The 8,512-nt window shown below is 47.9% G+C and overlaps 1 pseudogene; it reads right to left on the minus strand.

Moving 5' to 3' along the window:
* Nucleotides 1-2,699: 2,699 nt before the first annotated feature.
* On the minus strand, nt 2,700-8,197 carry LOC144123720 (uncharacterized; annotated as a pseudogene).
* Between the last annotated feature and the right edge of the window lie 315 nt (nt 8,198-8,512).

An 8,512-nucleotide genomic window follows, 5' to 3' on the forward strand; every position in this document is an offset into this window, starting at 1 on the left:
TACGACGACGAAGTGAAAGGGGGGCTAAACTGGATTCCGCTTTTAAAGATGTTACACTGATATCGTACGAATAGGAGGAATGAATGAATCTGGCTGATTCACAGCCAGCTGCGTGTTCTTGCTCTTTTTCTGTTGCGTTTCCGGTTTTTATTGGTGAAATTTGTCATTCCCGTAACGTGCATTGAAAGAAATGAGCGTCAGTAAAAGCTCACCTAGCTGCCATATTACTTTTGACGAGTGCCAGGGGCAGTCGTACAAGGTAAAGAATCAGCGTGGTGACCGGAATTTCAATATACTTATTTACCAACCACGGTGATACCCATGTTAAGCCATGCAATCAGCCCTTTGCAAAAGGCACTGCAGCTTAATAATTCACAAAAAATACCAGTTAGTGGTGAAAGTGAACTTAAATCTCATAATGAAGCAGTACTTTTCTTCTCTCTGGCTGCGGTATTGTACTTTCCATTTACAGCCAAGGTGACCATCCCCCCCCCCCCCCCCCCCCCTAGTTCATTGCTCATGTTTTCTCTCAGAATGAAGTGTTTGAGAATACTAAGCCGTGAAGCATGCCGCATGTTTGCACAGCTAACAGTTCGAACTTTCTATTGCATGCCTCATGTTTGCACAGCCAACAGTTCGAACTTTCTGTTGCCATTGTCGCAGCCAAATGCTGCACAGTGATTATGATGCCTGCGACAGAGGGTGATTAATTTCTCCTGCTCCACCCCTTGTAGATGGCCTAGTGTAAGGCGGTGTCTTGTTAACACTTCATAGAACAGGCCATAAATCTGAATAACTGGAGCATGATAAAATAACACGAACAGCTGTGCAGCGGCTGACAAAAGGCTTGAAAGATGACTGGCTTGCAGTGAATTGTGAAAATGTCAGTTTGCCCATTGAATCGATCAACATTTTGCATGCTCACATTAGCGTCGCCTGATGCACTTTTACTAGCAAAAGTCGAAAAATACTGGATGTGCACCAAGCAGGATTATTGAGAACTGCTGAAATGCAACAAAGTGAAGACTTGCGGGAAATACATAATATTGTTTTTCTTTCCTAGCACCTTCAGCTCAGTCCTGAAGAAGCCCGGGAGCTAGAAGCAAATACCAGGCAGCAGGCCCTGAGCGACAAGTGGCCCTCGGCACGACGACACCGCCTCACAGCATCTACCTTTGGCAAGGTCATGAGGCGGAAAGAGTGGACAGAGAAAGGTTTAAGGAATCTCTTGGACCCAAAAGATTTGTCCCGGGTAAGGGCTGTACAGTATGGGAAAAAAATGACTCTTGCAGCAGAGCGGTATGCCGCGATAATGAGAGCTACAGGACACAACGTGACCTTGCAATATTGTGGCCTTGCTGTGCACCCTGGCTTTCCATGGCTAGGTGCAAGTCCGGATAGGTTGGTTTTTGACCCGGAAGAAGGCACCTATGGTGTTGTGGAGATAAACTGCCCCTACTCTTTGAATGACAGTGAAGCTAACACTGTAACCAGCAAAAACTTCTGTCTTGCATTTGTTGATGGTACACCTCAGCTCAAGAGAGATGATGAGTATTTTTACCAAGTTTTAAGACAGATTGCTGTCATAGAATGCAAATAGGCAGACTTTGTAGTCTTTTCTGAAAAGTGGATGGCTGTGGAGCGCATTTGTTTTGATCAAGAGAGATGGGACAATTTTAAGGCACAGTTGGATGAGTTCTTTTTCAGTACTGCTGTGCCTTAGTTTGCTGCTCACAACACTGCTGTGGTATAATTCTGAGCTTGCATTCATCTGTGGTTTGAAACCTCGTTTTTCTTCATTGTAGCGATCTACACTTACTGCAGCTAGTGATTTTTTATATATAAATCTTCTGTGCTAGACAATGGCTTCCTTTGTATTCCTAGCCATTCCTTATCTTTTCTTTTCATCACCCATTCTATATTTTTGCATTTCCTGAATAAATAAAATACAGACACATGAAGGCTATTTTTGAGTTTAACTAGATCAGCAGCAAATTATACCGTCAAAAACTAGCTCTAATTGAAAGCACGCTTTGTGATATAGAATAAAACGGTTGATTTTTGGGCTAATTTGTGAAGCATATTGTGTTGAAGGGGGTCAGGAAAGAAATTGGAGAGGTGCTAACTTATTGATTACTTGAATTTCATCAAAATCAATCAATCAAATTTATTTTAGTATTGGGGATACTGAGGAAAACGCAGACAAAAAGCCAAACAATTCTTGACGAGGTCTGCGCTCCCTTACAAGGCATACAGTGCAACAGGTACATTTGGTCCTCACAATTCACAAACGGATGACATAGATCATTGCAACTGACAAATACCCGGCAACGCTATATATATATATATATATATATATATATATATATATATATATATATATATATATATATATATATATATATATACAGTAACATTTATGGTACAATGCAAACGTATTAAAACAGGCACGCCTCCATAGTCTGCAAGCCTGCATTTTGTGGCCACTTGCCAAACAAAATGAACCGAAATTCCTACCGCCATGATGGAACCAGCCCTTTTTAAGGATCAAAATTTTGGTCATTCAAATAGGTGCCAAGTGGTCGCTTGCTTTCCTGAGTGTGACCCATCAGTACAGCACAGTTCAGTGCATCACTCTAGTTTCCCTTTATTACACTTGTTTTTCGTACAGGATTGCACAGAATCTGAGTCGTAATACTCTAGTCCTTGTGCCCTCTGCATGTGCAGGTGAGGGAAGTTTCTGCTCCTGTGTTATCTTGCTGCATGGTTTGAGGCAGTGAATAGAGGTCAACCTTTAAGTTATTCATTCATTAGCTCTGTTGGAGGTGCCAGCTGTTGCCTGCTTGGTTGTGAAGGTTTGCTCAAAGGGCTTTGAAAGTTTGTGAGAATAGCAGCCACAGTCCAGATTTGATTGATTATGGGAGCTAGTGTGAGTGAGATCGGCCGATCAAATATATGAAATGATTTGACCCTTCTTATTCTCCTTTCTACATGGATCCTCAATGAAGCAATCTCCTTAGTTTCCCTGACTTGTTGTTCAGAGAGGGCATTACTGTGCAGTAATGGTGGAATGTTCAGCTTAAGAGTTTTGCTTGCCAAAAGGTCCTCAATCAAGAACCTCTTGTCTGCCATGACAGAATCATTTTTGTCAAACTTGATGTTCAGAAATCCACTTTTCATTACGGCCTCCCGGTCTGATATGGAACCTGTGTACAGCTCTGACACAAAGCTCACTAAGCCGTTTGGTGAAACACCAATGAGGCCTCTAAAGGTATTTGAAGTCTTGTGAGTAGAGTAGGAGCTCGACTGGAGAGACAGTGAGGAGGGCACCTCACACTTTACCTCTTGTGATGACCCCCATAATGCGCAGGTCCACACGGGACGGAGAGGCAAAGAGACACCGTATGGCTCAGTTTAAACAAACAGGTATATTCAATAATTACACATGATTAAGGTTATACATCAGAGGCTGGGGCGTCCGAGCTTACGTGCCGACGACTTCATGGGGGCGATGGAGTGGCTCCGGAGTTGGGCTCGAGCGGTTGCTGGCAGATGCTGCACGCCGTCGGGCTTCGGCGCTGAAGGCCCTCTTGGCGAACGATGTCGTCCTGAGCGTGTATGCAGTAGAATTTCAATAGTCGTCCGTTTCTTCGAGGATGGTTCACAAACCCTTCCTCTAGTGTCGTTCGGCTTGGAAGGGTTTGTGAACCATCCTCGAAGAAACGGACGACTATTGAAATTCTACTGCATACACGCTCAGGACGACATCGTTCGCCAAGAGGGCCTTCAGCGCCGAAGCCCGACGGCGTGCAGCTTCTGCCAGCAACCGCTCGAGCCCAACTCCGGAGCCACTCCATCGCCCCCATGAAGTCGTCGGCACGTAAGCTCGGACGCCCCAGCCTCTGATGTATAACCTTAATCATGTGTAATTATTGAATATACCTGTTTGTTTAAACTGAGCCATACGGTGTCTCTTTGCCTCTCCGTCCCGTGTGGACCTGCGCATTATGGGGGTCATCACACTGGTGTCAGAAGTGGGGTATGGATCGATGCGAGTTACGGCATTTAGTTTGCGGTAGTCCACTACCAATCGATACGAGCCATCTGGCTTTTCCACCAATAGTGCTGGTGCTCCCCAGGGTGACTTTGAGTGTTCGACAATGCCGCGATCAATCAGGTCCTGCACCTGCCGCTCCATCTCCTCACGTTGGGAGTAAGGAATCCTGTACGCACGCTGGTAAACGGGCGATGAAGTGCCGGTTTCTATCCTGTGCTTTATAACGCCACAGCAGCCCAAATCCAGGTTAGACGCGGCGAATACCTCCGAGTAGTCGTTCAGCAAACCAGCCAGAGCCTCCCTCTCCCTGGAGTTTACGTGAGAAAGATCGAACGACACCTTTGGAGCAGCCGAAGGACTAGCATGCTCTACAGTTGCGAGTACCGTATCGGTGGGCTCACGTTGCTCTATCGCAGAGGTGAAGAAAGCCAATGTTTTGTTCTTGGGAAGGCTCAGTGGCTGCTGGCTACAGTTAACCACCCGTAGGGGCACTCTGTGGGCGTCATTAACTGTCACGAGGCACGCGGCTGCCTTCAGGCCATTGCTGAGAGAGTCGACCGGCTCAAGCACTCCCACGGCGCCGCTCTCTACATCTGAAGGCACAAACGCGTACAAAATGTGCTCCGACCAAGGAAGGACGACCGCCTCCTCGACCAGCCGGACGGCAACCCGCGAATATACCTTCTCCAATGATCCCACTGTTTGACGGGTGTCAATATCGGTAATGCGAATCTCAGCCCCTCTCCTGTTCAAAAACGGAACTTTTGAGCCGCCCGCATTAACCTCTTCCTCAGAGAATGAGACTACTACCTTCCCTTTTCTCAAAAAATCCTGCCCTAATATACCTGACACTCCGTTTGGCAGAGACACCGTGTCCGGGCATACGTAGCAGGGGTGCTCCAATGCAATTCCGCCGAGGGAGATGTGTAACCGGTAGAGTCCACTTATGCCAAGAGGATCCCCCGTTATGCCTACAAATTTGGTTGCCATACCACCAGACGCTTCCAACACCTCGCGGTCCCCCTTCCTTCGAAGCGTGTTAAAACTGCTCTCCTTAAGCAATGTCACCTTTGACCCCGTATCTATCAACAATTCCATGCAACAACCATTTAACTTGCAACGCACAACAGGGCATGCCTCGTCGGCCACACAAACTACCACCACCTCATCATCTACTGCTCCCTCCCCACGCTCCTCAGGCTGGGGAGGACTAACTAGTTTTTTGTCTCGGTATCTGGAGCCCCGCTGTCGGCTTGCTTAGGGCGTGTCTCGCCTGCTTCTCTTTGTGGCTCCCCACGGCGCACGTTTTGGCAGAACCTGGCGATGTGTCCGCGACCCTGGCAAGCGAAGCATACGATTTCTTCAAAATCTCGCATACCGCGCCTGTAGCTTTGTGGCGGTCTCCGGTTTCCAGCGAATGGGCGCTGTTGAGCGCGCGCTTCAACCTGGCGTTCTACCTGCTGAGTTAGCAGCTGTTCCAAGCGATCTAACCGCTCTGTCAAGAGAGCAACCTCAGGGTTGAGCACCGCTCTCTCTATGACGCGTACTCTCGCTGCGGCTGTCGTTAACGCCTCATTTCGTTCCTCATCCAATGCGGCCTCCACGGCTTGGTCGAAATTGCTCGGCTTGCGCGAGAGCCCGAACCGGCGCACGGGGTCTTGCAGACCAGCCACGAACAAAGCGGTCATTTCCTCTTTAAGTATATCCTCCGCGTATTTCTTCCTTAACTGGTCTCCTTCCTCCTCCCTGCTTAACGTATCGCGTGCTAGGCGCTGAAGCCGCGACGCAAATGTTCGCACGTCCTCCCCTACCATCTGTCCGGCGTCACGGAACCTCTGTACCCGCACGTGACGTGGTTCAGTGTCGAAATGCTCAAACGCGAGCTTCTTAAATTCCGCAAATGATTTTGTGGATTTTACTTTTTCGTTTCGCCAGGCAAAATCATGAGCAGCTCCTGCCATCTTACACCTCGCCATTCCCAGCATTTGAGCATCGGACCATCCCCCCATTTTCCCAATCTCTTCTAGCATGGAAAAGAAATCGCAGATTGGAACCCCTGTCTTATCTCCCGTAAACGTCGGAATGACGCTTCCTAATGCCAGCGTGCTTGCTCCGAGCGACGGCTGTGGAGTGGGAGCTCCCTCAGATACAGTCATTTTTTTTCTGTTGCATCGAAATTAACCCTTGTTGTTGGATACGTGCTTAATGCTGCAGGCATTGTTGCGTCTATTACAGCTCTTGATACCCAGAGTGGTAGCATGCCGTCTTATGTACATGAAGTTAATCCATGACACACATATACGTGACACTGTTGACTGAGTGATCCAAAATCTGTGTGCCAGGTCATGCTCGAAGAGGCCGAGACGAAGCCTTACAAGTACGGGGAGCAGTTCATTTTCTGCCGTCAGCTTCCGCCGTCGGCCTCCGCTGGCTTTGATGCCAGCTTTCCTCAAAACATTACTCGCCTTCTTTCCGGTGTTGATGTAAGTCATCAATGCCAGGAAGTGCTGGTATGATGGTATATCTGTGTAAGCAAGGAAATCCTCATTTGAATGTTTAAAACGGTCAATTCCAAAGCTTGTTCTAATTTCTTTTTCTTCAAGATATGCAGTGAGGCGGCGATTTTCTTAGAGTGAAAAGTGCAACTCTTTCTTCTTCTGGAGCAGCTGCTCCTGGAGGACTTCACACTCATATTTCTGTCTGTCTATTTCATTTGCCTGTGCGGCAACCACGCGCTCGAGACGTTCCACTTCATTGATAGGCTCACCACCACCTAATAAAGGGGTTGTACCAGAAGCAGGTGAACCGCTGGCGGTGTCTCTCTCTGTTTCAGGTGCTTCGGACTCTAGAGCTACTGCAGACGATCGATCAGTAGACTGGTCACCAAAAAATTCTGCTGCACTGTCTTGTACAGTCAGTGCTTGAGTAACAGCTTGATCTGTAATCAGATGTGCTTTTGGGCAGGCGCTCAATGTTCGCTTCTTGGGTGATTTGCGAAGCTGTTGCTTTTTGCCAAAGCTGAACACACTGGGGCAGGCTCTTTGTCGCAGTAAGTTGTTGCCGCATGATACACCAGGAATAAAGTCTGATGGCAGGAGATGCCTTGAACACACTCTTGTGCATTTTGTCACCTTGAAGTATTTCCCTTCGGCGCGCTTGATGGCGATGGTCCACTTTTTGTATAATGTGGCATCTCTTGGGAAGCGATGATAAGAAACCTGCAAGTTTCAAGAGATGCACATGTAGTTAAAACCTGCCTCAACAAATAATTCATCAGTAACCTATATTTGCTATACATGAATATTTTTACCAGCGCGCGACATTTGAAAATACTCCGCCTGATAATAAACACAGGTGAACCGCAACGGTGCTAGTGTTTGTTACCAGGCTGTTGTGGTCAATATGCATATTTGTCCAGCGGGCACTTTCTATCGCGATTTTTCGCGATGCGGATTATTAAACAAATTGCGATCAGCCGCAATCGTAGGCGATCGTGTTGTGCGCTAGAGGTCGGCAAACTTTGTGCGGTTCGGTTAGGTGGACCGCGTAAGAGCGATAATTGATCACGATCGTAAGTCCCCGTATGCCACCGGCGCGAGAATGTGCGTCCACTGCTTTATCCGCACTATCCGGCATCTCAATCGCGGCGCGAAGGTTAGCCTGTACCTGAGAAAAGCTCGGCATTAATGCACGCCCTTGTGACCACGGGCTTACAAGAGCGAGCGCCATGTCACTAATATTTACAGCCTTTGCACATTCACAGCATCTGAATTTGCTCTAACGACACGGCTGCTGTCACGGCTGTTGGGTAAAAAAAAAAGTGCTGCTGTACATGCAGATAACACGGGCACACCGCAGGGTTGGCACGAGAAGGAAGGGAAGCCTTTCACAACTTCCACTAACATCGCTTAAACAAGACGGTACTTCTCTAACCGGTATTGTCATTTGTAGTCAACTCGAGGTTATTTATCTTTTTTCACCGTGACGACTATTAATAAGGGGTACCGGGTACGTCCGATGTTTCCCTACCTCTCGGGGACGGATTACACGGGTGTGAAAGTAAATACCACGCACCTTGTTACCGCCTGGATTCTTGGGTCCTCGCTGTTTACACCAGGGGACACAGCAGTGCGTCGGCATTTTCGCTATACGATGTGGGTCGATCTGCGGCTTGTGAATCCGCGCGGACCTTGCGCATAGAGTCTCCGCTTCTCACAGAGTAATGGCCGTTATGCTGCTTCCTCGCCGTTACCAAGATGGCGGACCTAACTCTCAGCTCGTGAACGAGATGGCGCTGCGCATTTCGCATATGGTCTATTGCTTCCTAATATTTTAAGCGCCCGAGCTGCAGCCGGCGGAGGTGAAAGGGAAAGGGAGAGGATAGCGAGGGTAAGTGTAGAGGGGAGCGATAGGAAGAAAGGATAAGGGAGGTCGTTTATTTTCTAAGGCTCCGTC

The sequence above is a fragment of the Amblyomma americanum genome, chromosome 3 (genome assembly GCF_052857255.1).
Source record: "Amblyomma americanum isolate KBUSLIRL-KWMA chromosome 3, ASM5285725v1, whole genome shotgun sequence".
Lineage (NCBI taxonomy): Eukaryota > Metazoa > Arthropoda > Arachnida > Ixodida > Ixodidae > Amblyomma > Amblyomma americanum.